This window comes from Amia ocellicauda, chromosome 2 (assembly GCF_036373705.1).
Source record: "Amia ocellicauda isolate fAmiCal2 chromosome 2, fAmiCal2.hap1, whole genome shotgun sequence".
Lineage (NCBI taxonomy): Eukaryota > Metazoa > Chordata > Actinopteri > Amiiformes > Amiidae > Amia > Amia ocellicauda.
The window spans coordinates 53,411,451-53,426,509 of record NC_089851.1 but is presented as its reverse complement, the minus strand read 5'-3'; positions in this window follow the sequence as shown (position 1 = coordinate 53,426,509).

Sequence of the window (15,059 nt, the reverse complement as noted above, 5' to 3'; positions counted from 1 at the left end):
TATCTATCTATCTATCTATCTATCTATCTATCTATGACTCTTGATATCTAACTCAATTGCTTGGTATCGCTCCCCCAATGGTCAGTAGCATTGTAGCATAACAGCAGATCACGGACTACTGTCAATCAGATGCTTGCCTTGCCGTCCATCCATCCATCCATCTATCTATCTATCTATCTATGACTCTTGATATCTAACTCTCTTGCTTGCTATCGCTCCCCCAATGGTCAGTAGCATTGTAGCATAACAGCAGATCACGGACCACTGTCAATCAGATGCTTGCCTTGCCGTCCATCCATCCATCTATCTATCTATCTATGACTCTTGATATCTAACTCTCTTGCTTGCTATTGCTCCCCCAACGGTCAGTAGCATAGTAGCATAACAGCAGATCACGGACCACTGTCAATCAGATGCTTGCCTTGCCGTCCATCCATCCATCTATCTATGTATCTATGTCTCTTGATATCTAACTCTCTTGCTTGCTATTGCTCCCCCAACGGTCAGTAGCATAGTAGCATAACAGCAGATCACGGACCACTGTCAATCAGATGCTTGCCTTGCCGTCCATCCATCCATCTATCTATGTATCTATGTCTCTTGATATCTAACTCTCTTGCTTGCTATCGCTCCCCCAATGGTCAGTAGCATAGTAGCATAACAGCAGATCACGGACCACTGTCAATCAGATGCTTGCCTTGCCGTCCATCCATCTATCTATCTATCTATCTATCTATCTATCTATCTATCTATCTATCTATCTATCTATCTATCTATCTATCTATCTATGACTCTTGATATCTAACTCTCTTGCTTGGTATCGCTCCCCCAATGGTCAGTAGCATAGTAGCATAACAGCAGATCACGGACCACTGTCAATCAGGTGCTTGCCTTGCCGTCCATCCATCCATCCATCTATCTAGCTATCTATCTATCTATGACTCTTGATATCTAACTCTCTTGCTTGGTATCGCTCCCCCAATGGTCAGTAGCATAGTAGCATAACAGCAGATCACGGACCACTGTCAATCAGGTGCTTGCCTTGCCGTCCATCCATCCATCTATCTATCTATCTATCTATGACTCTTGATATCTAACTCTCTTGCTTGGTATCGCTCCCCCAATGGTCAGTAGCATTGTAGCATAACAGCAGATCACGGACCACTGTCAATCAGATGCTTGCCTTGCCGTCCATCCATCCATCTATCTAGCTATCTATCTATCTATGACTCTTGATATCTAACTCTCTTGCTTGGTATCGCTCCCCCAATGGTCAGTAGCATAGTAGCATAACAGCAGATCACGGACCACTGTCAATCAGATGCTTGCCTTGCCGTCCATCCATCCATCTATCTATCTATCTATGACTCTTGATATCTAACTCTCTTGCTTGCTATTGCTTCCCCAACGGTCAGTAGCATAGTAGCATAACAGCAGATCACGGACCACTGTCAATCAGATGCTTGCCTTGCCGTCCATCCATCCATCTATCTATGTATCTATGTCTCTTGATATCTAACTCTCTTCCTTGCTATCGCTCCCCCAATGGTCAGTAGCATAGTAGCATAACAGCATATCACGGACCACTGTCAATCAGATGCTTGCCTTGCCGTCCATCCATCTATCTATCTATCTATCTATCTATCTATCTATCTACCTATCTATCTATCTATCTATGACTCTTGATATCTAACTCTCTTGCTTGGTATCGCTCCCCCAATGGTCAGTAGCATAGTAGCATAACAGCAGATCACGGACCACTGTCAATCAGGTGCTTGCCTTGCCGTCCATCCATCCATCCATCTATCTAGCTATCTATCTATCTATGACTCTTGATATCTAACTCTCTTGCTTGGTATCGCTCCCCCAATGGTCAGTAGCATAGTAGCATAACAGCAGATCACGGACCACTGTCAATCAGGTGCTTGCCTTGCCGTCCATCCATCCATCTATCTATCTATCTATCTATGACTCTTGATATCTAACTCTCTTGCTTGGTATCGCTCCCCCAATGGTCAGTAGCATTGTAGCATAACAGCAGATCACGGACCACTGTCAATCAGATGCTTGCCTTGCCGTCCATCCATCCATCTATCTAGCTATCTATCTATCTATGACTCTTGATATCTAACTCAATTGCTTGGTATCGCTCCCCCAATGGTCAGTAGCATTGTAGCATAACAGCAGATCACGGACTACTGTCAATCAGATGCTTGCCTTGCCGTCCATCCATCCATCCATCTATCTATCTATCTATCTATGACTCTTGATATCTAACTCTCTTGCTTGCTATCGCTCCCCCAATGGTCAGTAGCATTGTAGCATAACAGCAGATCACGGACCACTGTCAATCAGATGCTTGCCTTGCCGTCCATCCATCCATCTATCTATCTATCTATGACTCTTGATATCTAACTCTCTTGCTTGCTATTGCTCCCCCAACGGTCAGTAGCATAGTAGCATAACAGCAGATCACGGACCACTGTCAATCAGATGCTTGCCTTGCCGTCCATCCATCCATCTATCTAGCTGTCTATCTATCTATGACTCTTGACATCTAACTCAATTGCTTGGTATCGCCCCACCAATGGTCAGTAGCATTGTAGCATAACAGCAGATCACGGACTACTGTCAATCAGATGCTTGCCTTGCCGTCCATCCATCCATCCATCTATCAATCTATCTATCTATGACTCTTGATATCTAACTCTCTTGCTTGCTATCGCTCCCCCAATGGTCAGTAGCATTGTAGCATAACAGCAGATCACGGACCACTGTCAATCAGATGCTTGCCTTGCCGTCCATCCATCCATCTATCTATCTATCTATGACTCTTGATATCTAACTCTCTTGCTTGCTATTGCTCCCCCAACGGTCAGTAGCATAGTAGCATAACAGCAGATCACGGACCACTGTCAATCAGATGCTTGCCTTGCCGTCCATCCATCCATCTATCTATGTATCTATGTCTCTTGATATCTAACTCTCTTGCTTGCTATCGCTCCCCCAATGGTCAGTAGCATAGTAGCATAACAGCAGATCACGGACCACTGTCAATCAGATGCTTGCCTTGCCGTCCATCCATCTATCTATCTATCTATCTATCTATCTATCTATCTATCTATCTATCTATCTATCTATCTATCTATCTATCTATCTATGAATCTTGATATCTAACTCTCTTGCTTGGTATCGCTCCCCCAATGGTCAGTAGCATAGTAGCATAACAGCAGATCACGGACCACTGTCAATCAGGTGCTTGCCTTGCCGTCCATCCATCCATCTATCTATCTATCTATCTATCTATCTATCTATCTATCTATCTATCTATCTATCTATCTATCTATGACTCTTGATATCTAACTCAATTGCTTGGTATCGCTCCCCCAATGGTCAGTAGCATTGTAGCATAACAGCAGATCACGGACTACTGTCAATCAGGTGCTTGCCTTGCCGTCCATCCATCCATCTATCTATCTATCTATCTATGACTCTTGATATCTAACTCTCTTGCTTGGTATCGCTCCCCCAATGGTCAGTAGCATTGTAGCATAACAGCAGATCACGGACCACTGTCAATCAGATGCTTGCCTTGCCGTCCATCCATCCATCTATCTAGCTATCTATCTATCTATGACTCTTGACATCTAACTCAATTGCTTGGTATCGCCCCACCAATGGTCAGTAGCATTGTAGCATAACAGCAGATCACGGACTACTGTCAATCAGATGCTTGCCTTGCCGTCCATCCATCCATCCATCTATCAATCTATCTATCTATGACTCTTGATATCTAACTCTCTTGCTTGCTATCGCTCCCCCAATGGTCAGTAGCATTGTAGCATAACAGCAGATCACGGACCACTGTCAATCAGATGCTTGCCTTGCCGTCCATCCATCCATCTATCTATCTATCTATGACTCTTGATATCTAACTCTCTTGCTTGCTATTGCTCCCCCAACGGTCAGTAGCATAGTAGCATAACAGCAGATCACGGACCACTGTCAATCAGATGCTTGCCTAGCCGTCCATCCATCCATCTATCTATGTATCTATGTCTCTTGATATCTAACTCTCTTGCTTGCTATCGCTCCCCCAATGGTCAGTAGCATAGTAGCATAACAGCAGATCACGGACCACTGTCAATCAGATGCTTGCCTTGCCGTCCATCCATCTATCTATCTATCTATCTATCTATCTATCTATCTATCTATCTATCTATCTATCTATCTATCTATCTATGACTCTTGATATCTAACTCTCTTGCTTGGTATCGCTCCCCCAATGGTCAGTAGCATAGTAGCATAACAGCAGATCACGGACCACTGTCAATCAGGTGCTTGCCTTGCCGTCCATCCATCCATCTATCTATCTATCTATCTATCTATCTATCTATCTATCTATCTATCTATCTATCTATCTATCTATCTATGACTCTTGATATCTAACTCAATTGCTTGGTATCGCTCCCCCAATGGTCAGTAGCATTGTAGCATAACAGCAGATCACGGACTACTGTCAATCAGATGCTTGCCTTGCCGTCCATCCATCCATCCATCTATCTATCTATCTATCTATGACTCTTGATATCTAACTCTCTTGCTTGCTATCGCTCCCCCAATGGTCAGTAGCATTGTAGCATAACAGCAGATCACGGACCACTGTCAATCAGATGCTTGCCTTGCCGTCCATCCATCCATCTATCTATCTATCTATGACTCTTGATATCTAACTCTCTTGCTTGCTATTGCTCCCCCAACGGTCAGTAGCATAGTAGCATAACAGCAGATCACGGACCACTGTCAATCAGATGCTTGCCTTGCCGTCCATCCATCCATCTATCTATGTATCTATGTCTCTTGATATCTAACTCTCTTGCTTGCTATTGCTCCCCCAACGGTCAGTAGCATAGTAGCATAACAGCAGATCACGGACCACTGTCAATCAGATGCTTGCCTTGCCGTCCATCCATCCATCTATCTATGTATCTATGCCTCTTGATATCTAACTCTCTTGCTTGCTATCGCTCCCCCAATGGTCAGTAGCATAGTAGCATAACAGCAGATCACGGACCACTGTCAATCAGATGCTTGCCTTGCCGTCCATCCATCTATCTATCTATCTATCTATCTATCTATCTATCTATCTATCTATCTATCTATGACTCTTGATATCTAACTCTCTTGCTTGGTATCGCTCCCCCAATGGTCAGTAGCATAGTAGCATAACAGCAGATCACGGACCACTGTCAATCAGGTGCTTGCCTTGCCGTCCATCCATCCATCCATCTATCTAGCTATCTATCTATCTATGACTCTTGATATCTAACTCTCTTGCTTGGTATCGCTCCCCCAATGGTCAGTAGCATAGTAGCATAACAGCAGATCACGGACCACTGTCAATCAGGTGCTTGCCTTGCCGTCCATCCATCCATCTATCTATCTATCTATCTATGACTCTTGATATCTAACTCTCTTGCTTGGTATCGCTCCCCCAATGGTCAGTAGCATTGTAGCATAACAGCAGATCACGGACCACTGTCAATCAGATGCTTGCCTTGCCGTCCATCCATCCATCTATCTAGCTATCTATCTATCTATGACTCTTGATATCTAACTCAATTGCTTGGTATCGCTCCCACAATGGTCAGTAGCATTGTAGCATAACAGCAGATCACGGACTACTGTCAATCAGATGCTTGCCTTGCCGTCCATCCATCCATCCATCTATCTATCTATCTATCTATGACTCTTGATATCTAACTCTCTTGCTTGCTATCGCTCCCCCAATGGTCAGTAGCATTGTAGCATAACAGCAGATCACGGACCACTGTCAATCAGATGCTTGCCTTGCCGTCCATCCATCCATCTATCTATCTATCTATGACTCTTGATATCTAACTCTCTTGCTTGCTATTGCTTCCCCAACGGTCAGTAGCATAGTAGCATAACAGCAGATCACGGACCACTGTCAATCAGATGCTTGCCTTGCCGTCCATCCATCCATCTATCTATGTATCTATGTCTCTTGATATCTAACTCTCTTCCTTGCTATCGCTCCCCCAATGGTCAGTAGCATAGTAGCATAACAGCATATCACGGACCACTGTCAATCAGATGCTTGCCTTGCCGTCCATCCATCTATCTATCTATCTATCTATCTATCTATCTATCTATCTATCTACCTATCTATCTATCTATCTATGACTCTTGATATCTAACTCTCTTGCTTGGTATCGCTCCCCCAATGGTCAGTAGCATAGTAGCATAACAGCAGATCACGGACCACTGTCAATCAGGTGCTTGCCTTGCCGTCCATCCATCCATCCATCTATCTAGCTATCTATCTATCTATGACTCTTGATATCTAACTCTCTTGCTTGGTATCGCTCCCCCAATGGTCAGTAGCATAGTAGCATAACAGCAGATCACGGACCACTGTCAATCAGGTGCTTGCCTTGCCGTCCATCCATCCATCTATCTATCTATCTATCTATGACTCTTGATATCTAACTCTCTTGCTTGGTATCGCTCCCCCAATGGTCAGTAGCATTGTAGCATAACAGCAGATCACGGACCACTGTCAATCAGATGCTTGCCTTGCCGTCCATCCATCCATCTATCTAGCTATCTATCTATCTATGACTCTTGATATCTAACTCAATTGCTTGGTATCGCTCCCCCAATGGTCAGTAGCATTGTTGCATAACAGCAGATCACGGACTACTGTCAATCAGATGCTTGCCTTGCCGTCCATCCATCCATCCATCTATCTATCTATCTATCTATGACTCTTGATATCTAACTCTCTTGCTTGCTATCGCTCCCCCAATGGTCAGTAGCATTGTAGCATAACAGCAGATCACGGACCACTGTCAATCAGATGCTTGCCTTGCCGTCCATCCATCCATCTATCTATCTATCTATGACTCTTGATATCTAACTCTCTTGCTTGCTATTGCTCCCCCAACGGTCAGTAGCATAGTAGCATAACAGCAGATCACGGACCACTGTCAATCAGATGCTTGCCTTGCCGTCCATCCATCCATCTATCTAGCTATCTATCTATCTATGACTCTTGACATCTAACTCAATTGCTTGGTATCGCCCCACCAATGGTCAGTAGCATTGTAGCATAACAGCAGATCACGGACTACTGTCAATCAGATGCTTGCCTTGCCGTCCATCCATCCATCCATCTATCAATCTATCTATCTATGACTCTTGATATCTAACTCTCTTGCTTGCTATCGCTCCCCCAATGGTCAGTAGCATTGTAGCATAACAGCAGATCACGGACCACTGTCAATCAGATGCTTGCCTTGCCGTCCATCCATCCATCTATCTATCTATCTATGACTCTTGATATCTAACTCTCTTGCTTGCTATTGCTCCCCCAACGGTCAGTAGCATAGTAGCATAACAGCAGATCACGGACCACTGTCAATCAGATGCTTGCCTTGCCGTCCATCCATCCATCTATCTATGTATCTATGTCTCTTGATATCTAACTCTCTTGCTTGCTATCGCTCCCCCAATGGTCAGTAGCATAGTAGCATAACAGCAGATCACGGACCACTGTCAATCAGATGCTTGCCTTGCCGTCCATCCATCTATCTATCTATCTATCTATCTATCTATCTATCTATCTATCTATCTATCTATCTATCTATCTATGACTCTTGATATCTAACTCTCTTGCTTGGTATCGCTCCCCCAATGGTCAGTAGCATAGTAGCATAACAGCAGATCACGGACCACTGTCAATCAGGTGCTTGCCTTGCCGTCCATCCATCCATCTATCTATCTATCTATCTATCTATCTATCTATCTATCTATCTATCTATCTATCTATCTATCTATCTATCTATCTATCTATCTATGACTCTTGATATCTAACTCAATTGCTTGGTATCGCTCCCCCAATGGTCAGTAGCATTGTAGCATAACAGCAGATCACGGACTACTGTCAATCAGATGCTTGCCTTGCCGTCCATCCATCCATCCATCTATCTATCTATCTATCTATGACTCTTGATATCTAACTCTCTTGCTTGCTATCGCTCCCCCAATGGTCAGTAGCATTGTAGCATAACAGCAGATCACGGACCACTGTCAATCAGATGCTTGCCTTGCCGTCCATCCATCCATCTATCTATCTATCTATGACTCTTGATATCTAACTCTCTTGCTTGCTATTGCTCCCCCAACGGTCAGTAGCATAGTAGCATAACAGCAGATCACGGACCACTGTCAATCAGATGCTTGCCTTGCCGTCCATCCATCCATCTATCTATGTATCTATGTCTCTTGATATCTAACTCTCTTGCTTGCTATTGCTCCCCCAACGGTCAGTAGCATAGTAGCATAACAGCAGATCACGGACCACTGTCAATCAGATGCTTGCCTTGCCGTCCATCCATCCATCTATCTATGTATCTATGCCTCTTGATATCTAACTCTCTTGCTTGCTATCGCTCCCCCAATGGTCAGTAGCATAGTAGCATAACAGCAGATCACGGACCACTGTCAATCAGATGCTTGCCTTGCCGTCCATCCATCTATCTATCTATCTATCTATCTATCTATCTATCTATCTATCTATCTATCTATCTATCTATCTATGACTCTTGATATCTAACTCTCTTGCTTGGTATCGCTCCCCCAATGGTCAGTAGCATAGTAGCATAACAGCAGATCACGGACCACTGTCAATCAGGTGCTTGCCTTGCCGTCCATCCATCCATCCATCTATCTAGCTATCTATCTATCTATGACTCTTGATATCTAACTCTCTTGCTTGGTATCGCTCCCCCAATGGTCAGTAGCATAGTAGCATAACAGCAGATCACGGACCACTGTCAATCAGGTGCTTGCCTTGCCGTCCATCCATCCATCTATCTATCTATCTATCTATGACTCTTGATATCTAACTCTCTTGCTTGGTATCGCTCCCCCAATGGTCAGTAGCATTGTAGCATAACAGCAGATCACGGACCACTGTCAATCAGATGCTTGCCTTGCCGTCCATCCATCCATCTATCTAGCTATCTATCTATCTATGACTCTTGATATCTAACTCAATTGCTTGGTATCGCTCCCCCAATGGTCAGTAGCATTGTAGCATAACAGCAGATCACGGACTACTGTCAATCAGATGCTTGCCTTGCCGTCCATCCATCCATCCATCTATCTATCTATCTATCTATGACTCTTGATATCTAACTCTCTTGCTTGCTATCGCTCCCCCAATGGTCAGTAGCATTGTAGCATAACAGCAGATCACGGACCACTGTCAATCAGATGCTTGCCTTGCCGTCCATCCATCCATCTATCTATCTATCTATGACTCTTGATATCTAACTCTCTTGCTTGCTATTGCTTCCCCAACGGTCAGTAGCATAGTAGCATAACAGCAGATCACGGACCACTGTCAATCAGATGCTTGCCTTGCCGTACATCCATCCATCTATCTATGTATCTATGTCTCTTGATATCTAACTCTCTTCCTTGCTATCGCTCCCCCAATGGTCAGTAGCATAGTAGCATAACAGCATATCACGGACCACTGTCAATCAGATGCTTGCCTTGCCGTCCATCCATCTATCTATCTATCTATCTATCTATCTATCTATCTATCTATCTATCTATCTATCTACCTATCTATCTATCTATCTATGACTCTTGATATCTAACTCTCTTGCTTGGTATCGCTCCCCCAATGGTCAGTAGCATAGTAGCATAACAGCAGATCACGGACCACTGTCAATCAGGTGCTTGCCTTGCCGTCCATCCATCCATCCATCTATCTAGCTATCTATCTATCTATCTATCTATCTATCTATCTATCTATCTATCTATGTCTCTCGATATCTAACTCTCTTGCTTGCTATCGCTCCCCCAATGGTCAGTAGCATTGTAGCATAACAGCAGATCACGGACAACTGTCAATCAGGTGCTTGCCTTGCCGTCCATCCATCCATCCATCTATCTATCTATCTATCTATCTATCTATCACTCTCGATATCTAACTCTCTTGCTTGCTATCGCTCCCCCAATGGTCAGTAGCATAGTAGCATAACAGCAGATCACGGACCACTGTCAATCAGATGCTTGCCTTGCCGTCCATCCATCCATCTATCTATCTATCTATATATCTATGACTCTCGATATCTAACTCTCTTGCTTGCTATCGCTCCCCCAATGGTCAGTAGCATAGTAGCATAACAGCAGATCACGGACCACTGTCAATCAGATGCTTGCCTTGCCGTCCATCCATCTATCTATCTATCTATCTATCTATCTATCTATCTATCTATCTATCTATCTATGACTCTTGATATCTAACTCTCTTGCTTGGTATCGCTCCCCCAATGGTCAGTAGCATAGTAGCATAACAGCAGATCACGGACCACTGTCAATCAGGTGCTTGCCTTGCCGTCCATCCATCCATCCATCTATCTAGCTATCTATCTATCTATGACTCTTGATATCTAACTCTCTTGCTTGGTATCGCTCCCCCAATGGTCAGTAGCATAGTAGCATAACAGCAGATCACGGACCACTGTCAATCAGGTGCTTGCCTTGCCGTCCATCCATCCATCTATCTATCTATCTATCTATGACTCTTGATATCTAACTCTCTTGCTTGGTATCGCTCCCCCAATGGTCAGTAGCATTGTAGCATAACAGCAGATCACGGACCACTGTCAATCAGATGCTTGCCTTGCCGTCCATCCATCCATCTATCTAGCTATCTATCTATCTATGACTCTTGATATCTAACTCAATTGCTTGGTATCGCTCCCCCAATGGTCAGTAGCATTGTAGCATAACAGCAGATCACGGACCACTGTCAATCAGGTGCTTGCCTTGCCGTCCATCCATCCATCTATCTATCTATCTATCTATGACTCTTGATATCTAACTCTCTTGCTTGGTATCGCTCCCCCAATGGTCAGTAGCATTGTAGCATAACAGCAGATCACGGACCACTGTCAATCAGATGCTTGCCTTGCCGTCCATCCATCCATCTATCTAGCTATCTATCTATCTATGACTCTTGATATCTAACTCTCTTGCTTGCTATCGCTCCCCCAATGGTCAGTAGCATTGTAGCATAACAGCAGATCACGGACCACTGTCAATCAGATGCTTGCCTTGCCGTCCATCCATCCATCGATCTATCTATCTATGACTCTTGATATCTAACTCTCTTGCTTGCTATTGCTCCCCCAACGGTCAGTAGCATAGTAGCATAACAGCAGATCACGGACCACTGTCAATCAGATGCTTGCCTTGCCGTCCATCCATCCATCTATCTATGTATCTATGTCTCTTGATATCTAACTCTCTTGCTTGCTATCGCTCCCCCAATGGTCAGTAGCATAGTAGCATAACAGCAGATCACGGACCACTGTCAATCAGATGCTTGCCTTGCCGTCCATCCATCTATCTATCTATCTATCTATCTATCTATCTATCTATCTATCTATCTATCTATCTATCTATCTATCTATCTATGACTCTTGATATCTAACTCTCTTGCTTGGTATCGCTCCCCCAATGGTCAGTAGCATAGTAGCATAACAGCAGATCACGGACCACTGTCAATCAGGTGCTTGCCTTGCCGTCCATCCATCCATCCATCTATCTATCTATCTATCTATCTATCTATCACTCTCGATATCTAACTCTCTTGCTTGCTATCGCTCCCCCAATGGTCAGTAGCATAGTAGCATAACAGCAGATCACGGACCACTGTCAATCAGATGCTTGCCTTGCCGTCCATCCATCCATCTATCTATCTATCTATATATCTATGACTCTCGATATCTAACTCTCTTGCTTGCTATCGCTCCCCCAATGGTCAGTAGCATAGTAGCATAACAGCAGATCACGGACCACTGTCAATCAGATGCTTGCCTTGCCGTCCATCCATCTATCTATCTATCTATCTATCTATCTATCTATCTATCTATCTATCTATCTATCTATCTATCTATGACTCTTGATATCTAACTCTCTTGCTTGGTATCGCTCCCCCAATGGTCAGTAGCATAGTAGCATAACAGCAGATCACGGACCACTGTCAATCAGGTGCTTGCCTTGCCGTCCATCCATCCATCCATCTATCTAGCTATCTATCTATCTATGACTCTTGATATCTAACTCTCTTGCTTGGTATCGCTCCCCCAATGGTCAGTAGCATAGTAGCATAACAGCAGATCACGGACCACTGTCAATCAGGTGCTTGCCTTGCCGTCCATCCATCCATCTATCTATCTATCTATCTATGACTCTTGATATCTAACTCTCTTGCTTGGTATCGCTCCCCCAATGGTCAGTAGCATTGTAGCATAACAGCAGATCACGGACCACTGTCAATCAGATGCTTGCCTTGCCGTCCATCCATCCATCTATCTAGCTATCTATCTATCTATGACTCTTGATATCTAACTCAATTGCTTGGTATCGCTCCCCCAATGGTCAGTAGCATTGTAGCATAACAGCAGATCACGGACTACTGTCAATCAGATGCTTGCCTTGCCGTCCATCCATCCATCCATCTATCTATCTATCTATCTATGACTCTTGATATCTAACTCTCTTGCTTGCTATCGCTCCCCCAATGGTCAGTAGCATTGTAGCATAACAGCAGATCACGGACCACTGTCAATCAGATGCTTGCCTTGCCGTCCATCCATCCATCTATCTATCTATCTATGACTCTTGATATCTAACTCTCTTGCTTGCTATTGCTCCCCCAACGGTCAGTAGCATAGTAGCATAACAGCAGATCACGGACCACTGTCAATCAGATGCTTGCCTTGCCGTCCATCCATCCATCTATCTATCTATCTATATATCTATGACTCTCGATATCTAACTCTCTTGCTTGCTATCGCTCCCCCAATGGTCAGTAGCATAGTAGCATAACAGCAGATCACGGACCACTGTCAATCAGATGCTTGCCTTGCCGTCCATCCATCTATCTATCTATCTATCTATCTATCTATCTATCTATCTATCTATCTATCTATCTATCTATCTATCTATGACTCTTGATATCTAACTCTCTTGCTTGGTATCGCTCCCCCAATGGTCAGTAGCATAGTAGCATAACAGCAGATCACGGACCACTGTCAATCAGGTGCTTGCCTTGCCGTCCATCCATCCATCTATCTATCTATCTATCTATCTATCTATCTATGTCTCTCGATATCTAACTCTCTTGCTTGCTATCGCTCCCCCAATGGTCAGTAGCATTGTAGCATAACAGCAGATCACGGACAACTGTCAATCAGGTGCTTGCCTTGCCGTCCATCCATCCATCCATCTATCTATCTATCTATCTATCTATCTATCTATCACTCTCGATATCTAACTCTCTTGCTTGGTATCGCTCCCCCAATGGTCAGTAGCATTGTAGCATAACAGCAGATCACGGACTACTGTCAATCAGATGCTTGCCTTGCCGTCCATCCATCCATCCATCTATCTATCTATCTATCTATGACTCTTGATATCTAACTCTCTTGCTTGCTATCGCTCCCCCAATGGTCAGTAGCATTGTAGCATAACAGCAGATCACGGACCACTGTCAATCAGATGCTTGCCTTGCCGTCCATCCATCCATCTATCTAGCTATCTATCTATCTATGACTCTTGATATCTAACTCAATTGCTTGGTATCGCTCCCCCAATGGTCAGTAGCATTGTAGCATAACAGCAGATCACGGACTACTGTCAATCAGATGCTTGCCTTGCCGTCCATCCATCCATCCATCTATCTATCTATCTATCTATGACTCTTGATATCTAACTCTCTTGCTTGGTATCGCTCCCCCAATGGTCAGTAGCATTGTAGCATAACAGCAGATCACGGACCACTGTCAATCAGATGCTTGCCTTGCCGTCCATCCATCCATCTATATTTCTATCTATGACTCTTGATATCTAACTCTCTTGCTTGCTATTGCTCCCCCAACGGTCAGTAGCATAGTAGCATAACAGCAGATCACGGACCACTGTCAATCAGATGCTTGCCTTGCCGTCCATCCATCCATCTATCTATCTATCTAACTATATATCTATGACTCTCGATATCTAACTCTCTTGCTTGCTATCGCTCCCCCAATGGTCAGTAGCATAGTAGCATAACAGCAGATCACGGACCACTGTCAATCAGATGCTTGCCTTGCCGTCCATCTATCTATCTATCTATCTATCTATCTATCTATCTATCTATCTATCTATCTATCTATCTATCTATCTATGACTCTTGATATCTAACTCTCTTGCTTGGTATCGCTCCCCCAATGGTCAGTAGCATAGTAGCATAACAGCAGATCACGGACCACTGTCAATCAGGTGCTTGCCTTGCCGTCCATCCATCCATCTATCTATCTATCTATCTATCTATCTATCTATCTATCTATCTATCTATCTATGTCTCTCGATATCTAACTCTCTTGCTTGCTATCGCTCCCCCAATGGTCAGTAGCATTGTAGCATAACAGCAGATCACGGACAACTGTCAATCAGGTGCTTGCCTTGCCGTCCATCCATCCATCCATCTATCTATCTATCTATCTATCTATCTATCACTCTCGATATCTAACTCTCTTGCTTGCTATCGCTCCCCCAATGGTCAGTAGCATAGTAGCATAACAGCAGATCACGGACCACTGTCAATCAGATGCTTGCCTTGCCGTCCATCCATCCATCTATCTATCTATCTATATATCTATGACTCTCGATATCTAACTCTCTTGCTTGCTATCGCTCCCCCAATGGTCAGTAGCATAGTAGCATAACAGCAGATCACGGACCACTGTCAATCAGATGCTTGCCTTGCCGTCCATCCATCTATCTATCTATCTATCTATCTATCTATCTATCTATCTATCTATCTATCTATCTATCTATCTATCTATCTATCTATGACTCTTGATATCTAACTCTCTTGCTTGGTATCGCTCCCCCAATGGTCAGTAGCATAGTAGCATAACAGCAGATCACGGACCACTGTCAATCAGGTGCTTGCCTTGCCGTCC